The sequence below is a fragment of the Anas platyrhynchos genome, chromosome 5 (genome assembly GCF_047663525.1).
Source record: "Anas platyrhynchos isolate ZD024472 breed Pekin duck chromosome 5, IASCAAS_PekinDuck_T2T, whole genome shotgun sequence".
Lineage (NCBI taxonomy): Eukaryota > Metazoa > Chordata > Aves > Anseriformes > Anatidae > Anas > Anas platyrhynchos.
In genome coordinates, this window is record NC_092591.1 from 61,602,461 (window position 1) to 61,628,307 (window position 25,847).

A 25,847-nucleotide genomic window follows, 5' to 3' on the forward strand; every position below is an offset into this window, starting at 1 on the left:
AGAAAAATGATAAAACAACTACTGTGACAATACAGAAGATATTCAGGTTCTTAGGAGCTGTGTTTGAAGTGATGCTTATTTAATTTTAGGTCAGAAATCAGACATATATTACTTAGGTAGGTCTATTAGAAAAAAGAGCATAGTACTCTCAAAAGTTATCTATACCAAAACTGGATCTTATCTGGTATGCTTTGTGTTCAGTAATTTTCTTATGCAAAGGAAGTGAAAGCATGGTTATCTTACCATACTTCAGTATAACTTTCAGATAACTTTCTTGTGAACAGGCAATGAAAACCAAATTCAACAACGACAAAAAGGAAAAATTACCAAAAGAGGAAAAAAGGGAAAAAAGAGGAATTGGATACTGTCATACTAATTAGAGTAATGTAGAGTAATTCTTAATTAATATGAAAAAGGCTTTCCCATACCTTTTTCTTTTCTTTTCTTTTTTTTTTTTTTGGTTAAATTGAACACGAGGGAACTAAAGCTGCTCCTAAGCATGTCTATAAGTATGTTCTGCTAGTTGGTGCCATAACTTAAAGCTCATGTACAGTTGAGAAAAGCTTCCAAACAGGCCCAGGCATATGTCATACCTGAAATCAAAAACTGAGACCAGACAGAGCCTTGATTATCCAGGAATGGAAGTATTGCAATGTTTGACTGTTGAGTTCCAGCACTATAGCTTGTTCTCAGAAAGTGCCCTGGGACAGCTTGCGGGAGCTGTCTCCTTCTTGCCTGTGGTTAGTGAGGGGAATGGAAGTGTTGAACACTGAGTTACCGTAATAATTAGGTTTAGAAAAGGATTCATGTAGATACTAAGTATAAGGTAAACTCCACACTTAACACAGAAACAGAACTCGTGTAACACTCAGGCAGAAATATTTTATGTAGCTACAGTAAATATGCTCAAAGCCTTTAATTGTAAAACAGGCTGGTGCTTCTTCTGAAGAATTGCAGGTAATAAACAAATACTAAAGCCAACTTAGGAGTTGCCTAAAAAGGTGAACAGCCTTTGAAGTACCAAACTTAAAGCTTCTTGTGCTTCAAAATCTATAGTATTTAGAAATGAAACAGAGCACTTTGAAGGCATGGAAATCCTGGGGCTTCAAGAATATCTTATTTAGGCTGAAGAATATGTTACATAAAATGGGAGAGAGCATTATGAACACAGTCTAATACGGAAACAGAGAGTAATGTCTCAACATGCTTTTTGTTCAAACTTCATAGGAAATTAGATTAATAATGCATGAGTAGCTTTATGGTAAGGTAGTTCACTCACCCACCCCCTCCCTTATTTTCCTTTGCAAAATATTCTCTCCTTTTACATACAAAAATAGATTTTTCACTTTTATTCAACTTGGCTATGGCAAATACAGAGCTCTCAAGTGTGCTTAGGTAAAACCGTTTTTATCAAGCTACACACAGCATCTCTTTACATGTGGGTATGCTTCAGCTTATTGCAAAAAGAAGACAATCTAAAGAGAATCACAATTAAATTATATAATTATTCTTACAGCATCATTAGTCGCATCAAAGATGCTATTAAAGTAACTTATGATAAATTTCAAGCGATACTTATCAGATCTCTGGGGAAAATCAGTGTATGTTTAGAACCAAACCTTTTGCATACTGTGGAGGAGAAGAATAAGATCTGGTCCAGAGGACATTTCCATCATTCTGCCATTCTTTCTTTGTGGAAAGATGATTAGGCTAATAAAAGCCTCTAGTTTTCAGCTAATAATTGGGTAGGGAAAGCTTCACTTCATTCTCATTGTTGAGAAAAACAGGTTGCAAGAACCCAGCTTTTCCTTGAAGCTACCATGCCTCTACCTATTACTCCTACCCATCAACAACAAGATTTAAGCTATATGCAGCTAGTATGCCTTCTCTCTTGAAGCATTTTCTGCATTTCTTCCTTTTAGATACAATTAACTTGAAGGCGGTTAGATGAGACTGAGACATCTACCAGAGTGCAACCACGTATACTGCAGGAAGGAAACATCTTGAGCACAGTCAGTCATCAAGTATCAAAAAGTCAAATATATTCTGTGATGGTTCTTTAAAGTATAAGTCTTCATAAAAAGAAAGCTAGGAAACTGATGTCATCACCTTTGAAATAAGGGAGAAGGACGCAAAAGAGAAAGACAGTAATTCATTTCTCCCTTATAATCACAGAACAAGAACAGCTTTTTTTCCTTAGCCTTTTGTTAATAAGTTCTTGCAATCATTAGGTCAGGCAATTACAGGGATGATAAGGACCTCATTAGATCATTATTACTAATACCATGACCCAGAAGTAGAGTCAACTGTCCTTAAATAAACATTTCCCAGGAAAAGCTACCAGTTCTTTAAAGTTGTAGTCCTTCCTTTAGGGAGAGTGGTGTTTACCTGTTTACTTAGCTTCACAGTGAGATTTATATATTTACTTTTCCCCATATGGCATGGGCCTAAGTTAGGCATGGAAAGGCCACAGTCAAGATTCTTCTTCTTTTCACCATGAGAAAATTAATCCAATTCTTTCAGCTTTTATTCTTAAATCTTAAATTCTTAAAATGGACCATTTTTGATCAAAACACTCAAATCAGGTAAATACAGTATAAATTAATATATCCTTAATGATGCTATATGTATTTTTGTCAAAGGACTTTATCACTTTGTCATTAAAGTTACTGTGAACATTTTTATTGTCTTCACTAGGAATACAGTTTGTCTAAACAAGGGAAACAGAGTGCAATGCCAGCATGAAAATTACGAAAAAGAGCACAGGGAAAAATTAGGGCCAAATCCTTATTTGAAAGACACACACACTCTTTAACTTCAGAGTGAAGTTGCATGTGGGAGATAAGCAGGATTTGACTGTAGAAGCAGTCCCTAATCATGCACACTAATATTTTAAGAGGGCATTATCTGGCACACAGGTGATATTAAGAAAAAAAAATAATAATTCAGGTTTCCTTTGCTTGTAGTTAATATTTCTACTGCCAAAGTTGTCACAAATTGGGAGAGCCAGTGACAAGAATCATTTTCTGTAGGTTATAAAAGTTAATTTCCAATACATTATGTATTATCATTCTTTAATAGCAATATCCAGATGCATTTTTTGTGACTGATCTTAATTTTGCATATGCTTTTAAAGTCTTATTCATTAAAAAGTAATCTCAGTAAATTGATGTCAGGACCATGTTTCATTTCGTCAATCAAATTCCTGAAACCTTTTGAGACAATTTCTTGCACATCACTAACTCTACCTGGGAAATGATTGTTTCACTCTCTCGTAAACTACACCCTGAAACATCAAAAAATATTACTTGTTAAGGTGAGATCCTTCACTTACAGTAAAAATGGAAAATGCTACAATATTGCACTGAGATTTCTATGCTGCCTTTTCCAAAGCCTGACTTCAAGGTGAATCTCCTCATTGGCTGCGCAGAGTCAAAAGAGTCCATGCTTGGTGACAGGACCAGGCTTTCAGGATGGTTCTTAGTGAGGTACCAAACTCACTGACCTTCTCTACATGTATATAAATATTTCTAATTCTTTTCTGATTTCAAGTTAGAGTGAAAAATCAATGATGAGCTGGTTTTGCCTTAATTCACTGTGAATTTCATAATATAATAACATCAGAAGAGTTTATGTACAACTCTATAAGTGAAAGTAGAGCTCTGGGGTTGATGGAGTTCTTTCATCCTTTTCTTCATTACATTGTAGAGAATGAACTTTGAATTTTATATTTTCATCACTTGTAGATTTGTGAGAAAAAAAAAATAAAATCCCATTTTTCCCTCATTCTTGCCACAATGTGATTTGGGGAAAAAAAAGACTTCATTTGGTTGTGTTGCTCCTTCTCCCTCTCTCTTTTCTTTTTCTTTTCTGTTATTCTTTTTAAAAAAAAATATATATATATATATATTTTATTTTTTTTATTATAGCAACTCAGATCAGCTAGTCAGTCTGAATATTTTTCCAGTGTCACAGCTTTCAGGCTGACAGTTATGTTCATATTAATGTGCTTCCCTCTGGCAAATAAAGGAAAGATTTGGAAAATAAAGTACTCAGAAATAAAATGTGTATCTGAGCAGCTGGTTTTATGGAGAATTATTAAAAAGAAAATGTTTTAAAAAAAATAATAGATTTCAAACATTCCAATCAACATTCATTGTAATCAAAATCATAGTTTGTTTTTTGTTTGTTTGTTTGTTTTTCTAACAGGTAGACCCAATGCCTATTGAAATCAAATGAAATAGTAAAAGCTATTTTTCCTCACCAACTGTTAACTGAAGTAAGATGATAAACTTATTCTTCCTTCTACACATATACTAACACGTAAAAAGAGAGTGAAATAAGAGACACTGTATTCCCATTTATGTATTGCAAAGGTGAATTATCTGAGGTTTAATGAGATGCCTGGGAGTACACCTGTACACCAGGTGTGCCTGAGGACACATCACTGCAGTCCTGAGGTATTTTGTATATCTGTTCTTCACACTTTCATACATAAATATGTACAAACATAGGTCTTGCTGAAGAAAAGAATAAGCCTGGAGTAATTAGAAAATACATAACATAACACATCCCAGTTTTAGTTGCACTGTGACAAATTCTCTATGACTGTGATCAGAATATAGCCCAGCATATCCATCTAAGGGTGAAATACAAACAATACTGAAAGAGGCACTCAACACCTCAAGCCTGCATGTGTCCTTACTTTCAGCCTTCATTTACATACACATCCTTCCCAATACTTTCTGCAGGGGGACTAAACCCAGCAACAGAACTGGAGGTAGAACTCTCCTGCTAGGAAACACCTCATATCACCCACAGGTAAATCCAGATAGAAAATATGAGACTCTGAAATTCTGGAAAAACTTCTACTCAAGGGTTAAAGTCAGTAATAAAACTGCAATTACATGAATGATGAAATGATTGGCAGCCCAGTCCGAAAATCAAATGCAAGTATATATAAGGCTCCTGTAACCTTTAACAGTAAACTGAGACCTCTAGCAGCAATGAAGCTATGAAAAGAGATAACTTCCTAGAACAGATAGATACAATGTGGAATCAAGTTTTGTATGTTTTGTCAAGGGGCATGCCTGGGACTAAAGAGCATACCTGGTAAAGGAAAGAAAAGCAAAACTCTTTTAAGCCTAATACATCCTTTTTCTATTAAATATCACCTATTACTTAAGGCAGGGTAGAAAATCAGTCTCCCTCTTTTGAAAAGTCACACACAGAGAAAGCATTTTTTTTCCAACCTGCAAATAACAGACACACACACACACACGTTTTTATTTATATAAAGAAAACAGAATTTGCATAATATGTGTCAATTTTTAAGCATTTCTGCTATGTATAGAGGGAGGAGGGTCATGGAATCTGGTTCCTACTATCTCTACCTACCTTACAGGCAGAAAAGAAAGGGCCCTGAGAAAGCAGTAAGCTACATACTGGCCATTGAGTAAAACTCAAGTTCTGCAGTCCTATATTCCCGGTTTGACCTAAGAGGATAACTGGTCATGTAAGTCACAAAATACTGCAGAAGTTTTCCAGAAAATTACCTGGCCTCATTTAAATCACAAGAGAATCTAACAGGTAATTGCGCCTTTCTTTTTTGTGCTTTATGTTTTGTTTCTTCCTTTTATTTATTTATTTATATTATTTTTAAAGTCACATTCTGAGAGAAACAGTCTAACATCCTGGGAAAGTTTAGCAAATGTTACATTTCTTCCAAGATAGAAAGCATTAAACTCATATATATGTCTTTATAATATATTGTACCAAAGATACACAATTCCTCAGGAAATCCTCTTGACTGAGGTAGAAAAAGAAACCTCTAAAAATTAGATTTGTTGTCTGTTAACACCATATTTTATATTCAATTTTCTTTTGTCACATTCCAAGAAAGCAATTATTTTTGCATGTACAGACACAATGCTCTTTCTGAAGGGTATGGTTTCATATTTTTGTCCAACCCTTTTGATTTATTGCCTCAGTGTCAAGCTAAGATGGCTGTGCCAGCATTCTGAGACTCAAAAAGGGTATTTGCTTGAGAGAACAGAAATGTTATTTAAAAGAAAACCTTTGGTTGCATTTATGCTTTGAGAAAAAAGATTTTAAAATCTTAGAAACCTATCGAAATTAAGTTTGCTAACAGATTTTGAATACAGTTTGTTTTCTAACAGACTCTGTCCAGTTATACGATTTACCTCATTAGCTTCTGAAGGGTGGCAACACAGAGAAATCACCACTGCCGTCTGCAGATCAGTAATGGGTGAATCTAAATATAAGAAAAATATAAAATAAAAAGAGATTATAATTTAGAAAAGCTTCTGACATATAAAAATTTCATCAAAAGTGATGGAAACTATCAAGTATTAGAGCCCACTGGAAGTTCTTTCTGTTCTAGCAGGAATACATTATAGAAGTGATATTGACAGGTGTTTGTAGAAATATAAGAATATTTTTGCAACTCTAAAGCAAAGCTTTTTTTTTTTTTTTTTTTTTTTTTTTTTTAAGTCACCAACTGTTATTAATTTTTACTGAGACAGAATCACACTAGTTTTGCTATTGGAGTGCTAATCTGCTAACAAGCAAACAAGGTTCCCCTCATCAGTTCTGTTTGCTTACCATGTTTATACTTTTTGTTTGTAAACACAGCCATGTGAAAGGAATTTTCCCAAGCTCTGTGCTTAGCTTTTGAAGCCATAAAGAGCTGTTCTGTGAACATGCATGAAAACCTTTTTCTTCTGTTTCTATGGGACTAACATTTATTCATATTGGATACACTAAGAAATTTGAATGAAATATTTCTGTTTTCAGCTGAAGTCCTCTATTACTCTATGTAACAAATTTTCTGAACTAAAAAAAAGCATTAATAAAATAAGATGAATTATTGCAGACTGGCAAGTGCTCTTTAATTCTTCACAAAGGAGAATAACAGCTGTGAATATCAAGCAGAATTCACTCATCAAAAATGCCCCATAATTCACAGAGTTTGCAGTAAAAGGTGCAGAATGAAGGCTATGCTGGGAAGGGGGGAACACTGCTCGAACACTGACCAAATCCAAAAAATGTTTTAGCTTAATGCACCATCTTTCAGTTCTGTGTATGTTACCACTTTAACAAATTATTTTACATACGAATGGGTTTCATCAGTGAAGCACATGGTAAGTTACTGCATTTTAGATTCAATGTGTAAATAACACATCCGTGCACCACACACCCTAGCAATGTAGCCATGCTGAAAACACACAGGATTTGTATTCTTAACCCTGTGATTTGAGAACAATAACTGTTAATGTAACTGAGTTAACTGTATTGCTTTTAATTGAAGATAATCTTGATTACAGCCAAAGGGCACTATTAATACTCTGAAGAAATGACTAAGACTTTAGCATTTGAATATTGTAGAGAAAATAGAACTAATTAGCACTAATTTAATTCCAAGATTAAAGAATATTCATTTTTTAATTTTTAATTTAAGATAAACTATTTTACTCAGAACAAAGAAAGAATAATAAGTAATTTTTCCAACTGAAAGGCATTTTTTACTTTTGCATTATTTCATTAATATGGGAATATGGGAATCATGACCCCATTAAAGATCAAATAATAAGCATTTAATTATTGACAGCAAATAAATTTTTAATAAAGATACAAGGGTTTTGCTGTATAAAAGAAAGAAAACAAAGTACCTCTGACCCAGAAATTCATAGAGGATCTCACACCGCTATATAATCTATAACCTAATTTTAAAAGGATAGGTTCACAAAGGGACATGTCATTTTTCTTTCTTCTGTACCACAGAATGAGGTACTGTAAGTATAACGTCTGTGAAAATGCTCCCCAGAAGTACCCCAGTTCTATCTTAATCATGCACTTAAACTAAATAATACATTGAATATGTCATAACCAAGAGAACAGTCATGATAAAAAGTGATTTAACCCCTTTTTACTCTACAAAATAATACTTTCTTTTCTTTACCTTGGGACTAGTTGTCATTTATAATTTCTGACCATGGGAGACATAATGGATTTACAATGAAACCCTGATGCTTTTCCAAGTAACATGAAGATGCAGAAAATAAGCACCCATTACATTAGCAGACAAAAAGATGTTTTCACTGGAACTCTGAGTCTCATTCTGATGCTGGCAAATAAATGGACTGTTTGCAGGTTCTGAAAGCATAGTTTCTGGCTAATCACAATTCTTGAAGGTAAAAATAAAATGAACTTTTTCTGAACTTCTGATGCATCACATAGAAAAAGATTCAACGTGACTTTTTACAGTTTGTATTCATATTCAGAAGGGGCTCATGTCCAAGAGGCCCAATATCTAATATTCAGGTTAGTTTCCTGAAGTGATAAAGATTAGCTGTGTGACATAAAAAAACATGAAGGAATTGCAAAGTTATTACTGTAAGAAACTCTTCTCCTAACTCCCTACACAAATTACTTCTTTTGCCACCTGTAAGTGTCATCAGAAGGGGGTGGAAAAGGCCCAAAATGTAGAGTAGAAGAAAAAGAAGAGCTGTCAGAAGCCAAAATACTAAATTATGGAATCTACTTAGTCTTTTCATAGTTTAAATGGAATAACATATTCTTGACAGATAAGCAAATTTCAAAAGATTCTGTGTTGTGATTCAGTTAGAATAACCCACATAATAACTGAGTTTTGTGAATCTTTGAAAATGGGTTGAAGTTCTCCCTGCACTGCTTTTCTTCTGATTCCTCAGACTCTCAGAAGTATAAATACAACTAGGGAGAAATAAGAGTCACACAAACATTAAAAAAGTACCTCCTCAACAATTCAGTAAGTTAGTTCATAAAGCACAAGATCTGGGAATTTTCTTAGTTGTCCATCCCCAAAGTGCTGGTAGGAAACTGCCATAAGTCTCATGCATGTAGCACTCATGGAAATATTCTTGATGTTTTTGTCTGGCACAAATATGAAGCAATATCCCTCATTCTGCCCATTCTTGGCAAAGCCAAAGATCAACCACAAAAAGGTATTTTTCATACAATGCATTTCTCATACAGTACAACTACACTTCTGCATGTACAGTGGTGAGGTTTACGGTAGCGAGGCCACGACACACAGGTTCTCCTCCTGCCTGCTAACATAAACACAGAAATAGTGGTGCTACCAATACTTCTCTCAGGGATATCCAAAACATCCATGAGTAAAAGCAAACTTTTTGAAAGGAATGTGACTCCTTGGGAAAATTGGACAGAAAAATGGAAATTGCTTAGCCTAAATCTCCCTATTGCAAAACTCTGACAGTTCCTGTGAAACATCTGGTGAAGGCCACTGCTCAAGGACAGCTTAACTGCTACTCTATGACTTGAACAATTTAAAGACAATTTTTTTTAAGCAGGCTTTCCTAACCTTCTACGCTGGGCAAACTGCAATTCAGAAACATCTGCTTTATTGGGATCAAAATTAAGCCCCTAGTAACCACTTCTCAAAACCTTTTGCAATGCAAATTTTAAAACAGCATTGTTATTGTCTATTAATGTTGTAAAAATCTGTTCAATTCTCATGTTTCTTCTAATATAGTATCAATGTTAATAGTGCAAAAACATAGCACACGGTGCCTTTGGTCGCTTTGTCTTTCATGCTAGTGCGGTCTTTGTGCAACATGATTTTTGTGCAGACAGCTTCTCAGTTCATTTGCCAGGGCAAGCACAGTAACATTGGGATAGCACCTCTGGTGCTAAGGCTTCTAAGTATTATTAGTATTAAGATAAATACTGGATCCAAAGCAGGGCAGCATAAAACCTACGAGTTACTTCAGGCCACTTAAAGCAAATACTCAGGCAATCAAAAGAAGACCTAAGAAAATGTTCTAAGAGAAATCATGTAGCTTGTCTATGATATAGAGGTGGGAAAACAAGCAGATAAAGAGGTGGGAAAACAAGCATACTTATCAAGACTCTCCATGAACAACAAGTACCTTGTTTCCTGCACCATGTATACTGCCTTCAGGAGACACTGAGCCTACTATTTTATACAAAGAGTAAAGTTTTACAGTAAATCAATTCAATATAGGTAGTTCAAAATACATATCACTTAAAATCTTTCTCTATATATGAACCAAGAGCCATTGGGGTGGCTTGTAGAGATAGCAAGCATCTTTGTGTACAAAGATGGTATCAAAGGGTCCAAGTTTCTTCTCAGGCTGTCACATAAGAGCCTTCAGAAAAAAGCATGAGAAAGTGAGATAATACAGCTGGGGAAAAGGAAAATCTCCCTACATGTACATGTGGAATACAACAAAAAAAATGTAAGGAATATGTATGAATTGAACAGCCCACTATACACCAGAGGCACAGCTGCCAGAAGTCTCTCCAAAATACAAAGTGGGTCCTGGCAAACACCAGAGAAGAAGTACTGTCAATATATACACTTCTAAGAGCCACAAGGTGGTGAAACGTTTCACATCATGACCTAGGCACGTTAAAATGCATAGGTTATGGGAATATGGCAGAGATAGCTTCTGTGTTTGATACTAAGCTAATAGCCCTATAAATGAAGGTATCAACCTGGAGAAAAGAATTCCAATTCTAGAAATAACCACTACAGATTTTTAACCATCAATGGGACATTTAAGATTGTTTTTCCCTTAAGGGTTGCGTACGCTTGAGTATACTGACCCAAGGCTATAGTGAGTGCTAATCACGGGAGGACTTTGGTCTGCAATCTATCAGATATGCATTTACTTTAAGACTAAGGACAAGAGAAGCATCAGTCAGGTGTACAACTGTATAAAATAATACTTTTGGAACCAGTCCAGGATTACTTTAGTCATGCCCATTTAGCACCAGTATGGTATTAGAGACTGACTGACCTAAGCGTGAGATGTATTAATATGTTAATATATATGGGGTGGACTTATGCTCCCAAGAATGCACTATGTGTGCACTGTCAGTGTGCTTGTCACTCGTTTAAAAAAATAAAAAATAAATAAAAATGAAAGAAAGGTCCATGTATAAAATATGATCTTGATAAGGTTAACAAGTAAAATAAGTATTTATGTGGGCATTTGACAAAACAAAACAAACAAAAAAAAGTCAAATAAACAATATTAATTTCTTACAAGTAGGGCAAAATTCAGTGACAAAAAAAACAAAAACAAAAAAAAAAAAAACAAAAAAAAAAAAAAAACAGTCCAAAAGGCCTCTTCCAAGTTTAAGCAAGATTTCTCCTCACAACTCTATATAGGCTCCCCTTTGACTCATTTTTTACTGCCGAATTAGCTTCTCAACACCAGTTACTGAATTAATTTTAAATACAAATGAGACCTTATTCTGCTCAGCTATGAAAGCTTCTTGCAGTACAGGAGCCCATCGACAAAACATAGTAGGTAACTTTACTGCCTCAGCTTTTAGTCTACACTCCCTCCAGCACAAATTCTGCTTACCAACAAGGACAAGGATGGTCCGTTTCTCAGAGACCCACCCTCACCTGCCACGTCCACATCACAGCTTTTCTGCATGAGCAGTACAGAATTGTCTGTTCAGTTCAGGCTCATCTGAATTTTCCAACTTGGACAATGGGGAAAAAGGTACCAAAGATGCAAGAAGTACAGTGTCCCACCTGCTCCTTCAACTAGCCTCTGACTCAGGCCAGACCCACATGCTTCCAGAGAAGCCTGGTTATGGATGTATATGACTCAAAAAGAAGTTTTTTTCCAATAGCTAGGTGAACTTCTAGTGTAAACGGAAATTTTGGAGGGGATATAACCTGCAGGTTTTAAATATTTCTCAAAATCAAGAGATCTTTTTTTAAACAAAAGAAAACAAAAAACTTGCTAAATTCTGTAATTCAGTGGCACCTTTTACCAATTCTGCCAGGGAACCAAGTGAAAGTAGTTATTTCTGTCAGTCTTGAGTTTGGCTCCTTTTCATTCAGTCATATATTTTCTTGTTTTAGTGTTAAGAGAAAGCATGAATAGAGTCCCTGATCTACCTTCTCTACACCAGTCATTATTTTTGATCCCTTTATCATATTTCTTCTTATTCCTTCTCAACTGAAATAAAAAGGCTTGGTATTTTCAATCTCTTTTCATATTATTCTTGTTTTCCCTTTCGACACCCTGTTTATTTCTTCTACTTCCTTTTGAAGCTACCATGCAAGTAGAACAGAATATTTATTTTAGAAAAAACAAACAAACCAGATTTTACTTGAAGGTATCGGACTAGGTTTTTTTATTTATCTCCAACCCATTGTTTACACAATCTAATATGATATGCTGCCTGCTGACGAGCATCCTTCAACAACCCAGTGCCTTCTGACACTGCCCTTCAAGAAACTGTGTAAAACAACTTTTTATTGCACTCCAAGCCTGTTCTTTGTGTTGTTTTTGGTTTTTTGTTTTGTTTTGTTTTGTCTTTTTTTGTTGTTGTTGTGTTTTGTTTTAATGATCACAGATCGCAAAATAAAAGTTAACTAGAGCAAGAAAAAAGATTCACCAACATTTTTTGCAAACAATTGATTTTCACGTGTTAGCTTGGACTAGAGTTTGAAGCACAGATACCGACCTTTCATCATAGTCCTATGAATAAGTCCAGGTTTTTTATAAGTATGTTGGAGCTTCTGCAAGCATCAGCCATGACTAAACTTAGCTCTTTCAAGATGGCTGGCATCTAGTTGGGTCGGGGCAGAGTAGAAGACTCTCAGAAAGAGTTTTTTTCCGAAAACAAAAGAATGATTATTTGAGAATGCTAATCTAATAACAAGCTGCACCCCTTGCTTCTGCCTGATGGTTTAATTATTAGTAACTCACAGCAGTTCATTAGGGACCTATTGTGCTGCTGTTGGCAAAACAGAAATGTCACTGCATGTTAAATAATTAAAAGCATTAAAACAAACATTATATTTTGAGTCCTGGATTTATAAATTGCTGTTAAGCGTGCATCCCTTTAATCAATAACTACTTATCTATTTTGTTTTTGTGAATAATGTGTATAAACTCTCTCCTGCCATTCTAATTATGGTTTGATGTTTTCCCAATTTTTCTTATAGTAGCTATAGGTATATATGTATTTTACAAGAGAGTATAAAAGTGAGGAACAGCTTATGCATCCAAGAAGTTCTCCAGCAGTACTAGCCAATGCTTCCTCAAGGTAATTATTACATTTTTTCCATTTCTGGAGGGTCAAGTATTTCTAAGGGACCAAATCCTACATTCCTGATTCAGGTGAAATACCTGCCTGTGCCATGGTTTTGTCCTGCAGTACAAGAACTGGTTCAGAACCAATCCCGAATGAGTTACAACCTTGTAAAATTCAGGGAGAAGCAGTGGTGAAAGGTTATTGAGTAGTGTTACACTGCTTATGGGAAATAATGTGCTGGTCTCACCACACACAGTCCACAACATTTCTGAGAGAATTAACTTCTGATTATTAGTAGTGAGGACTTTGGAGCTAAAATAAGATTGTGGATTCGGACCTTTTTGCCTAGTGCCCCATGCGTGACACCACATATCCTGTATTTTATCACCAACCATTATGATTCTTTAGTCCTGGTACAACGAATAATCCATTTAGAATAATCCATTGTACAGGGAATAATCACAGGAGAGATCATTTTGTAACAGAATATCCTCTGTCTGATTTTTCATCCTTTTGTTACGGCAGTTGTATCAAGAAGTTTTGCTAGCCTCAGTCAGATGCAGACAGAGAGCATCATGAAAAATAAAAAGCAGAACACAGCTAACTTTTTGAAATAGTTACTGCTGACATGAAAGAAACACCAAGGAGAGAATAATGCCTCAGCTTCTGACTTTGTCACAATTTGGGAAAAACTTTCAGAACCACTGAGAGTCACTTTCACATTACAACTTCAAAACAGCTGGGAATGTGTGGGCTGGATTTTAAAAGGAATCAAGCAAATCAATCAGCACATACGCATTTATATTGCTGTTTTGCCAACACTCACATTTTAAAGCCAGAGCTGAAGCACCATCTACCCTTTTCCCTCACAACTGACTTCACGAATTAATCAAAGCCGGCAAAGTGCCACCATCCAACAGCTAATGCCAGTGCAGAATCATTATTCAAATCCTTCAAAACAAGATGCTTAAATTAGCCTGAGAAACATCTGCCTTACCTGTTGGGTCTTGTAGCTGTGCAAAGACAGCCCTTATAATTCAGTTCCCTTTCAGCAGAGGGCAGGTTAACTGTGATAACAAAAGGCAGCTGTGATCACAGTGACATGCAGCATAAGCATGGGAAGAGAAAAAAGCATTTCAGAATCAAATATGAGGGCTAATAAGTGCCTGACCTGACTTGAACAGCTCTCTGTAGAAGAGTGTAGTGGCAGGGGGTAATGAAGAAAAACCCAACAGTATGTAAGGTCTATGGAAGAAAGTGCAGCCTCACTGCACTTATTACACTAAGGACAAAGCAATTTAATACAGCAGAGGGATAACATTTATTTATTTAATAATCTATTGCAAGCTAGTCTTCATAGCTACTTTTACACTTTGTGTTTCTTTGTTGTCCTCTGTTAGGTCCCTTACAACCACCGTCTCTGAATTCGTTTCCTGTTTAGCAGAACCTTCCCTTTACACCAAAGTGTAGTTGCAAGTGGCACAAATAGGTAAAGCTACTACAACAACAGAGGTACTGACCTTAGCTGACTACTGATTTCAGTGCCTTTCATTACACAAGAAACTCTCAGACTAATCAGCTTTGCATTGGCAGTACCTCCACCCCAGCTTGTAATACAATGGTTTTTATGTGTATTACAATCACAGCAAGTGTACACAGGAAGAAACATGTTTCATATTAAAAGGGAAAAACTCAAGTAAAGTCTAAAACCAAACGGCAATTTGGAACATTTCAAACATTTATTTTCCTCATGAGAGAAGACTGCAAGAAGCCAAAAAACCTACAGCCTAACATGCACTAAAGAGCCCATCAAACTTGAGATAGTCCTGGTGAAATGTATTTCAGCATCAGCTCTTACACAATCCTTAAAATGCGTAATAACAGCATAGGTCTTCAGCTATGGCAAAGTAAAAGAGTCATTGCTTATACCTGGTCTTCAACAGGCAACTAAAACTGTCAGATCTCTTCCTCTGTTTTACACAACAGTTCTGTGCATGATAAATGCATCTTGAATCACTTCGTCTTCAAGGCAAAGGCTGTTTTGTTGTTGTTGTTGTTGTTTGTTTGTTTGTTTTGTTTTCTGCTGTTTGTTTCTGTGTAGGTACACCAGCACAGCAAAGAGACCTGAGACCTCCAAATTCTACCAGAAAACAAAGTACACATTTCCAAAAACAAACAGTAAATGGAAAAGAAGAAACATCACAAGAAAGGCAAAATAAGCAAGTTCCCTCCTGCAGGACTCTAAATGAGTGCTGACAGTGGCTTATACAGGTGGGAGATGGGCAAAAAGGAGGAAGAAATTAGATTGAAACCATGTGTCAGCTCCCAAAAACCTCACCAAGCATTAGTTAAAACATTAGCAGAGAGCCAATTATGAAAAAAATATATATATATATTCATATTACATAGGCACTTCATCATTTCTTCAGCATCTTGAAGGCGTATGTTCTTCAGGGCTGGTGCAATCTGTGCATATTTGTAATCGGAATGAACTATTTTTAGAAGACGAACAGGATTGCTGCAGAGTAAACATTAGTTTGGGTCCAAAATCTAAGACAAAGCAATTCACTCACTGTTCACTTGACAGAACACCACAGTGCCAACAGGAGAATCTTATCCTCCTATTTTTCATGTGGGAGTTTTTGACTTTATTCATTTTTTTAGGCAACCATTGGCTCCAGTTGATAGTTCATTCCTTCCTCAACCTTTTCACTCCCTAGACTCAGTGACACTGTCTCCCTGGGTGCACATTATTCCCCACAAATTCCCCTGTTTGTCTTTGCAGATCATGCTGGATCCTTCAGCAAATTGGTTCTTTGCTTTTGGATATTTGCATTTTTCAACATATTTGGTTTGGTGCGAAAGAAGAAGGAGCGGTGGAGAAAAAAGAATCTGCTCAGAGACGGGAATATACCTCTCAGCACGAATAAAGCCAACTACAGATCCAGACACATTTTCAAAGTAATTTCCAATGAAAGTTAAGGAAGAATAGTATTTAGGGGATTTTACACATATATGTGCGCATGTATGTGTGCGCATTTATACACGCATATATAGCACAGTTACTAAGGCCAGAGAATGCAAAGTATAAAACTGTATTTTGTAATTCTTTCAGTTCTAAGGAGTGAAAAGGGCACTGCTCAGCTAACAGGTACCTTAACTTGTCATATCACCTTAACAAAAAGCAGCCATGCAAATTTAAAAATCACCTCACAGACAAGAGCAACTGTTAAAAAGAGCCTCTCATTTCCCTGATATTGATCCTTATGGACCACTGAAGTTCTAAATTATCTAGGAAAATATCTACAGCTCTTGTTTTATTATTTTTTGCCTATGTCACAGCCTTGGAAAACCAGACAGACCTACTGGCCCTGCCCACAAAGGGATGCTGAAGGTGAGTGGGGCAACAGTGCCAACCTGCTTGCAGACAATTTGTGACTATTCTAAAGACAGAAAAAGTCATCTGGATTTTTTTCATGAGCCAGAATAGAAGCTCTTCAGGCACTAACTGATAGATTGCAGATATTTTGGTGATAAGCTCCTGGATTCACAAAAGGACCTTCTTAATTGAGTTGGGGTTTCTCAACCATGACCTCCTAGAATTGCCGGAATTTTACTATCTGTGGTAAACTGTATCCTAACATATGATGCAGTTACTTGTTACTCGAATTACATTCTTTCAAAAACAGTTTATGATAGTCTGTCTCTTCCTCTTTCTTCAAAGAGTATACAGTGTCATTTTGGAGTACAATGGTATTTCCTTAATATACACCGCTTTAAAGGTGGTAGTAATAGTAGTGTCTGGGATATAGAAGACAGCTCTGGACAGTAACGCATTCTCAATTAAGGTGTTATTCTTATGTTAGCATATAGTTACTTCCCTTTAAAAATCTCACAAAAACCACCAACAGATTTAAAAGCTTTTTTTTTTTTCCCCCCACTCTTTTTCTGGACTTAATTAAAATCATAGTTAAGATCCAGATAACAACAAAGCTAAAGACTTAAGAGCAAAGCCCATCGCTGAACATCTCTTTATGGGCAGGTAATCCAAGCTAGCAATATATTTAAGCAGTGAACAGCACTACAAATGAATGCAAGTAAACTACCATGTAAACAGAAAAAAAAGTCTGCAAGGTTATGCTAGATGTAAGCCTATTTTAAAACCACTTCAACCTTCTGGCTTTTCTCTGCACCAGAAATTCTGGCTCTAGTCTTCAGCTTCCAACATTCTTGCTCTATTTTAAACAGCTAGGCACAACTAGTCAAGCCTTTGAGAGGCAAAGTGGAATATGCAACTCCATTTAGCATTAATGGGAGCTGTGTGTTCATACAGCTACACATGCTGCTAAAAATGTGCTTCTTGGCTCACAACTTTAAAAAAAAAAAAAAAAAAAAAAAAGTAAAGGGAAAAAGGCTCACATTTCAGATATTTTCACAGAGCACAAAAGAAGACTATTACAGTGCAGTTGTTAAAGGTAATATAAACTTCTACATAAAAGCAAATCAGGCCTGCAGTAAAAGATTTGAACACCAAATCACAATGATGTGTTAAGTCTCTTACACTGATATATAAAATGAGTCAGGGCATTTGCATGGATAGAATATTGTGGACATAACTCAGCTAAATCTTGAAAGTTGCTACCAGCAATTATTTCCAAAAGTTTCCTGCTCTGCATCATCTAAAGCAAGAGTATCACTCTAAAGAGAGAATCTGAAAACATCTGTTTTTGTTAATTTGGCCTTAAGTGTTAAATTTGCTGTTGCCATCTTGAGCTATGTCAAGACCGTTTAAATAAAAGCTGTGACTTGCTAAATCCTGTCCCTAGCTAATTAAAACCATGATTTTGAAGTATGTTGCTTAATACATTCCCTTTACACACTGTTCACTGTTTACAGACATACTAAAAAGTTGCACAATCTTCAAGGTTGCAAATACTATGGGAAAAGAGAGGAGAATGTGAATTTGAGAGAACCCTTGGAGTACCTAAATAAATAAATAAATAAATATGTTGTAATGCTGTACTCCTGTGATTAAAGGGAAGAGGGACATTATAAAAATGCAGAAAATCCCTTGGTTTTCAAAGAGATATATTTTTAAATGGATAGCGCTTCCTCATAAACATAAATCAGACAAATGCAGGTTATCATCTGAGGGAGATGGCTTATGATAAATTGTTTCCACTGTCCGAATATTGACAAAAAACAACATTTAGAATTAATAACTAAACTGTAAAACCTATTTCAGGAGGAATTCAAAGCACTTATTAAGCACATAGCAGCTTCTTAATCTTGCAAATCTTTTATTTAATTACAGTTTGAGATAACCCAGGAACAGCTCTATGGCTGTGTGCTCCCTTCCATCTCAGATCTATCCATTGTCACCCAGCTGTTTCAGTTACGGGCTGGTTGCATCAGGAACTGCCTTTTATATAGGTAGCAAAACATTTTCCTCATACAGTCAAAAGGAGTTCACCATCATTAACACAACCGGAGTTAAGAATATCAGTTGAGGGATTCCTGCACAGAAACCTCACACACGAGCAACCTCCGATCACTGGTTAAGTTTAAATCTGGAGCCAAACGTCATCATTCTGGTTCCTCTCTGTCCATCAGTCAGCTTTCTCATGCAGCTGTAGCAAATTACAGCTGCAAAAGCATTATCTATCAGTTATTGAAGAATGGCTAATGATTGCACATCACAGTAAAGCTCTTTAAGTCGGAAGAGATAAAAACATATTCTGGCTGCTGTCAGAGTACGCAGCTTTTTGACAGTAACCACATATAACATGCAGATATACGTGCAGAAGGAAAGAAATATACTGGGTTACACCCACATGAGCCAGGAACCTCTTAACGTTAAAATTTTTCACCTCCCTGGAGGCAATGAATTCTTGGCTCATCCAAAATATTTGAGACAATTATCTGTCACAATCCATGTCCCTGAAGCTTTTTCCATAGCAAGAAGCAGCTTGTGCAACCAAGCAGCATTCTACTTCTGTAGCAGATATTAGTCATAGTCGTAAAAGGACTACTTCCTCACATCCTAGGGAAAATGTAGCAGTGCTGTAACTTAGCAATATTTACAAAAGGGCTAGTGATCTCTATCAGTTCTCCACCACTTTTTCTCTCTTTCTCTTTTCCTCTCTCTTTTTTTTTTTTTTTTTCTCTATGCTCCCCTAGTTATTTGTAGACTGCAACGTTCAAAGGCAAGGATGGGTTTTTACTTTGAAGATAGCCTAAGTGCACAAGGACTTGACCACAGTCTCAGCTGTAAAATACGTAAGTAGCAGTACCATTGCTGAGAGCAGTCAAGAAGGGAAAGAAGAGCAGGACTCCAAACTGTAACCTGAAGATCAACAGAATATTTCCCCATCCTGAAAAGGATATCAGGAAGCTCACCGCTTCCACTGAATGGATACAGAGATTGCAAGGACATAGACTTCACTGCCAAACATCCTTTAAAGAAATGTGTTAACTGGGGACCAGCCATCCCGTGGTACCCTGACATGAAGACCACCGTGTCCCTTTCACCACAAAGTGAGTCCAGGCAAGGGGAAAGTCAGTCTGAACATGTGCAAGGAGAAATGTGACAACACAGGAGAGGCTCCTGATGTCCCAGTTCAAGTTTCAGCTGAGTAAGAGATCTGAAGGCATTTTCTGCTTGCATTTTGGTTTTCTACAGTCTAGGCAAGGAAAAGTCTACTCAGGAAAAGTATAAGGGAAATGAGATATTCCAGGGGGAAAAGAATAGAAAAGTTCTGAAAAAAGCTTTTTTTTTTTTTTTTTTTTGAAAAAGTAGAAAAGACTTTGTAAACTTAGAAAAAAATCTCATTTACATAAGACCTGAATTCATTCTGAACTTAATGGAATTACTTCAGTTTCCCATTTGTGTGATCAAGAGTAGGATATGAAGCTCACTGCAGACTAACTAGATTTCTGAGCTTACTCTCAGCCTGAAACCCCCATACATTAGTGTGATACGCAGACACTGTAACACAAAATCTGTTCTTATCTTTTTCAATACGGTACCACGTCTATTATATTCTACAACTTCATTAGCAGGAATAAATTCAATCAATATTTCAGCAAAGAATGAAAGCCGATTGTGCTTCTTATTCATGATCTCCTAAGGAACTCAGTACTATATCAACGACAGCCTCACACAGCATTAGTAAGAAGTGTCTGAAGTAATTATTTGCAGACATACTGGACAATTTTATGTAATTTTTAATGAGGAAATTCCTGAGACAGTGATCCATTTAAGAGTAAAAGAATCACAGTACTTTTACATGTACTGTATTTCTTAGGCTGAATTCAGCACCAGTGTGTCAATGTATATATGTATATGTCCATTGACACTAGCAGAGTTGTGTCCACTTGCAAAAGGGTTAAACTGGAGCCCGTGTAACCCTGATAAGTTAAACATTGCTAAAGTCAGGTTGCTCATAAGGGGAAGAACACAGCCCTTTACTAAGACAGAGATCTTCTGTAGTTTATTTATCATTAACAGAAAGTGTTTTATAGCACTGCATAGAGGTTGCCATAAAACAACGTTTTAAGGCTCTCTCAACCATATTTCAGCCATAAATGTCCTATAGACATAGCAAGTAAAACTACTGAGGTTCAATATTATCATCTTTATTACAGATGACCTCACTATTGTGTTCTCTATAAAGAAAAAATATTAAACCATTAACATAGTCTGAATCCTAAATTAATACAGGTTTACTACTCATATCTAGATCTAAATGGCCTTACTTGCAGAGTAATTATTTTCCTACAAAAATTTTGTTGACAGCCCCATTAATGGTGATCAGACCAGAATAAATGTTACCTCTTCTACTAAAAAAGTGACTTCTGTGGCAGAGTGTACCATATATTAGTACGCATCCATCAGCGATTCAGTTTTCAGTGAAGTTTTATAATGAATGACATATTAAAAGACAAGGCACAAATTTATGAAAATTCGGTCATTTACTATGTGTTACAATGCTTAAATAGCTGACACAGCTATACTGTTTAATCCAGATATTTCTATTCCCCTTATACACTTCTCCTCACTATTTTTCAATATGGTTCCATAAAGCAAAGATATTATTACAAGCTGTATTATTGCAGCTCATAAAGATTTTTATAAAAATCCAAAGGAGACAGTAGAAAAAATAACATTACTTATTGTTTCATTATTTTTTAAAATAAGATGCACATGTTTGATGCTAAAATGTGTTTCTGCTTAATTGCAGCTCTGTGCAGCCTATTTCTGAAAAACGCCAAAGCAATTTCTAATGCCTTCCCTCAGAGTAAGAGCAAGTGTTCTCACTTTTGAGCCTCTTCCATTGCATTATTCTGTGGAACTTCACAGAATTTGTCTAACTCATTCAGATGTTCTCAGATAAACAATACCTGATTTATGAAGACAGTCAGTTTTACTTGAACACAGATTTAAATCACTAACCAGCCTTTCCTATAGTAAAAATAATCCTGTCTGCAAAAGTCATACTTCAGTACAAAGCAGAGTTGCTTTGAAAATGGTTCCCATCATACCCAAAGAACACTTTGCTCATTATGAATAACAATGATTGCATCAGATTGGGTGGGTGAGGTGGGGTGGGGAGGCTGTAACTTTTTTTTTTTAACGATTTGGAAAAAATAAAATTAAAATTAAAAAGAAGCCTTCTTACCAATTTCAATTCCCTCCCCCCAACCCCAGAAGGTAAACACAATTTTTTTTTTTCTTCTAGATTTAACTCTAAAGTACTGCTGGAGATAGGACAATTAGCGTGGCTGCACCAAAACAGAACTGTGAGCACTGGTCTACAATAGCAACATGTCCCCATAAATTTTGCCAATAAACTTCCGGGAATTTGCCTAAAAACCAGAACGTTCCTAAATCTTACTGCTTTAATAGGCCCCAGCTTCTTCTTTCCTTTTCCTTTGGCTGTTACTGTTTCTCAAAAGGATAGCACAGAAACCAATTACAGAAAGTTACATTCTTAGGGTTTTAAGAATGAAAGAGGGCCTAGAGAGATATGCAAGCTTCGTCAACAGTGTGTTCTTATTATTCACCTTGATACAGCTTTTGTACATTGTGCTCATCATAGTTCAATAGTACCTGACAAAACTAATGCTAGTTTTCATCCAACACCAGCTTGTGATGTTAAATAAGAAGCTGTGTGCGTGAACGTGCTTTTAAGCACTACAGTGCACCAAAGAATGAGCTGTTTTCAGCTAACATTGAGCCACTAATGATTTTAATGAGAGTGCCTTCTGGATTCATATTTTTTTCATAAAATACATCACACTAAAACAAAATCAATGAGAAACATTAATTAGGGCCTTTTTAGACGCCTTCTGTGGTGTTGTTTTTCTTTTGAGAAGCACCAGATGAAGAATGCTGTGCTTTATTTAAGCTAAGTTGTTTGACATTTAGATGAGAGAAAAAAGAGAAAAATACTAACAAACACAGGAACAATTTTTGACAGCTCTTTGTCATGCAAGAGAGAAAAAAGGGGACCGACTGTGAGATACTACTTTGAAGCCCTGGAAATTTGTAATGAAAAATTTAAGATACAAGAGAGGAAGAAAGATGAGCTATTCATTTGGTTCTGCATATATTAACACTTGTAATTCAAACTAAAGGTTTGCTATGTGTTTTCATAATTTTGACTCTAATAAATATCTTGGAGAATTGCTTTGATATTCTAAGATCATGCGTGTAGCTTGCATCCATTAAGAAAAATGGGGAACAATCATCATCAGCCCTCTTGGCGCTAATGAGAAGGTCATTGCTCTTTAATTATCATAGACATGAAACTGAAATATTTCAAAGGGTTTGTGGAATACAGTGGCTATAGGCAAAGCTGTGTATCTGTTTATAAGTCTGTCTGTCACAGAGCAAACCAAGTAGGATGTGTATCTTCCATTCTGTAGCCTCTCTGCTTTTGTGTATATTTAATTTTCAAGTTTGTATCGCGGTTTCTTGCACATTGGATTAATCTGGGAAATTTAGACCAGCTATTAGCAGGGGCTGAGTAGGAGGGAGGAGGGCACGGAGAGGAGGAGAAAAAGGGGTAGAGATGTGAGAATAGTAAAATGTTCCTCATCAGGAGGCATTGTGAAATAAGTACTAGTGTGTTGTGTGACCTTATTTCCCACAGTAGGGGTGTTATGAAGAAATAGAAACGATGAGGTGTTGCAGGAAAATATTAGCAAATTAAAAATCTGTGTTTGGCATTGGTTGTGATCTCACTCATATTTCCACCCTTGCAAAGGAAGTGGCTACATGGGGAACAGACACAGTCGAAGCAACAGATAGAGCTGAAGCAAAGCAGGGGGTGGAATCAAATGTAAAAGTGAGTTTTTTTCCTTGCTGAAATTCCCCAAACCAATCTCTCTGTACTCTAGTACAGAAGAAAAATAAGTAATTCCCCTCACACCTAGTATGTTGACACTAAGTATATTTCGGGATTGTATTGGCTGAATAGCAAAATTTTGAATTGCAGTAGAATTGCACAGACAATTTTAACTTTAGGAATAGGTGACCATCCTTGTCTTTCATGCAAGTGAAAGACGAGCAGAAAGAGAAACTTCCTCTCTGAAGACGAGAGAGAGCAAAGATCCAACCTTTGCATACTATGTCCATTTTGTTTGGATTACTACTACTGAACAGCTAACTTCTTTCCTTGTACACATTTCTTTTTCCTTTGGGGGTAGTTACATTCACAAAGAGATGGAAGGAGAGACAAAAAAATTAAAACCAAAATGAAAATAAAAAGGAAGCATTGAAAATGTCAGCAGTTAGCCCTAAATTCAAGCAAAAAAATAGTTTCTAAATCTCAAATTAACAAATATTTCTCAAATTTTAGAAAACTTTTATTTGCCAGATATGGAAGATTGATAATGAAATTTCAATATAAATTGGCTTATAGAACTGTCATTCCCTTTGATTAATTTTCATTACTGAGACATGCTGTTAACTTTTCAATGAAGTAATGCAATGGCAAACCTTTATGACATGAAAAGCTCACCTCTATCCATCAACCCTCATCTGAGAAGCCAGCTTAGGTGGAGTTACATTAAGTAAGGAGGGAGAAATATTGACCTTTCTGTGAAAATAGAAATTAGCTTTCTTTCCCTTGTTCAGACATCAGGCCAGAAAATATTCAAGAAATTACAAAATTTCTTTCGTAAAAAAAAAAAAAAAAAAAAAAAAAAGACTTTTTTTTTTTTTGGTCCATTATAATACTTTACATACAACAAGGGCAGACAAAAGCTTTAGTCCAAAAGGACAATGTAACGCTCAACTCCTTTTGGACAGTAAAGCCAGAACAGACCAGTGTTTGCACAGATCTCATTTTTTCAACTGGCAAGGCAAACCAAAAGAACTGGATGCTGGTAGATAACCCTGAAACCAGGCAAAGTGCCCTTATCCTCAAAGAAGGCAAGTCTCCAGCTAAGTGATTCTGATTTAAAAAAAAAAAAAAAAAAAAAAGGCCTTTTAAATACCAATATAGACATTTTCAGAAGAGTTTTCCCTTGAGATGTACATATGTAATGTGGTACAAAAAGATCAGATTGCCATTGTCAAAGAACTACTTGGATAATCATTTTCAGGTTGACTAAATTGTTATGTTAGAAGAGAGTCAGATCCCTAAATGTACCCCCATCAGAGGGACTCAAAGGAAACTGTGTGCTAATGACAGTCTTGCTCATGAAGAAAGAGGTCCATTGGTTGGATTTCAGAAGTAGATATTCCTGAGAAATAACCATGTCCAAAATTCCATGTGAGAAAGGCCAAACTAGGTAGAGAGAAACGCCACACACAGGGGCTTTAGTTGTTCTCTTCCTTCTGTATGCATGAGAAAATTTGCAAGCATGTACAGAGAAGGCAGACAGGAGGCTTGAATCTTCGTTCTAAATACATTAGAGGTGGAAAAAAAAGATTTTCTAAAATTCTAAAGAAGTTCAAAAGCAAATTATTTAGTTCTTTTGGTCCTTGTGCTCTCTCTTTTTGCTCAACCTTCAGAAAAAATGGTGCTCTGCAGGTTCTAGCTGCTGTTACTGAACAGATGAGAAGCAAAGTAAATGCTTATAGCTGAGTTGGGGCCATTTTATCTCTGAATAAATTAGAGCAAACAGCACTAGGGAACAGTTTTCCTATTTCTAAGTATTAGGCTGCTGGAAATATTTACCATGTTCCTAAATACTTGTCTTTCACAGTATCTTAGAAGCACAAAAACAAGGTGCAACTTGCATTCCTTTTATTTGTCTCTAGTTTTTTGCAGCTCAATATCCAGAAATATAAATGACTTTCTACTTATATAGCTAATTTATTCAAATCATTCCTAATTATACCGCCCTCTTTCTTTAATTTGACTACCCTTTGCTTGTACCTTTAGCATCTTAAATCCTTCTGCCATATGTTTTTCTTGATCATTATGATATCAAGTGAATTAAATTAGTGCTGAAGCTGATCGTTGTGGTACTTCATTTTTCTCCTTGTGCCTTAACTGACTTAACTCACATGTACCTCCTTGCCTTTGCTATCAAAACAATGTTTCAAAACTACCAGTTCAGGTAGTACACTGCCCTGCATGATGTTTGCAAACCTTGCCTGTAAATAGGAAAGGCTTTCATGAAGCATTGTATTAAAATATTCTAAAAGAAAACGAAGGCAGAAGAAATCTCAAAATGTTACAGGACAAAAAACAAACAAACAAACCAAGAGCAAACCA

At 36.0% G+C, this 25,847-nt stretch overlaps 1 long non-coding RNA gene across 6 annotated transcripts in view; it reads right to left on the minus strand.

The window, feature by feature from the left end:
* LOC106017560 (uncharacterized) overlaps nucleotides 1-25,847 on the minus strand; it is a 368,510-nt gene that overhangs the window by 303,757 nt on the left and 38,906 nt on the right. For all 6 annotated transcript variants that reach the window (XR_011809857.1, XR_011809859.1, XR_011809860.1 and 3 more), the window contains exon 3: nucleotides 6,204-6,274. This is a non-coding gene — a long non-coding RNA (uncharacterized lncRNA). The remainder of the gene's footprint in view (nucleotides 1-6,203; nucleotides 6,275-25,847) is intronic.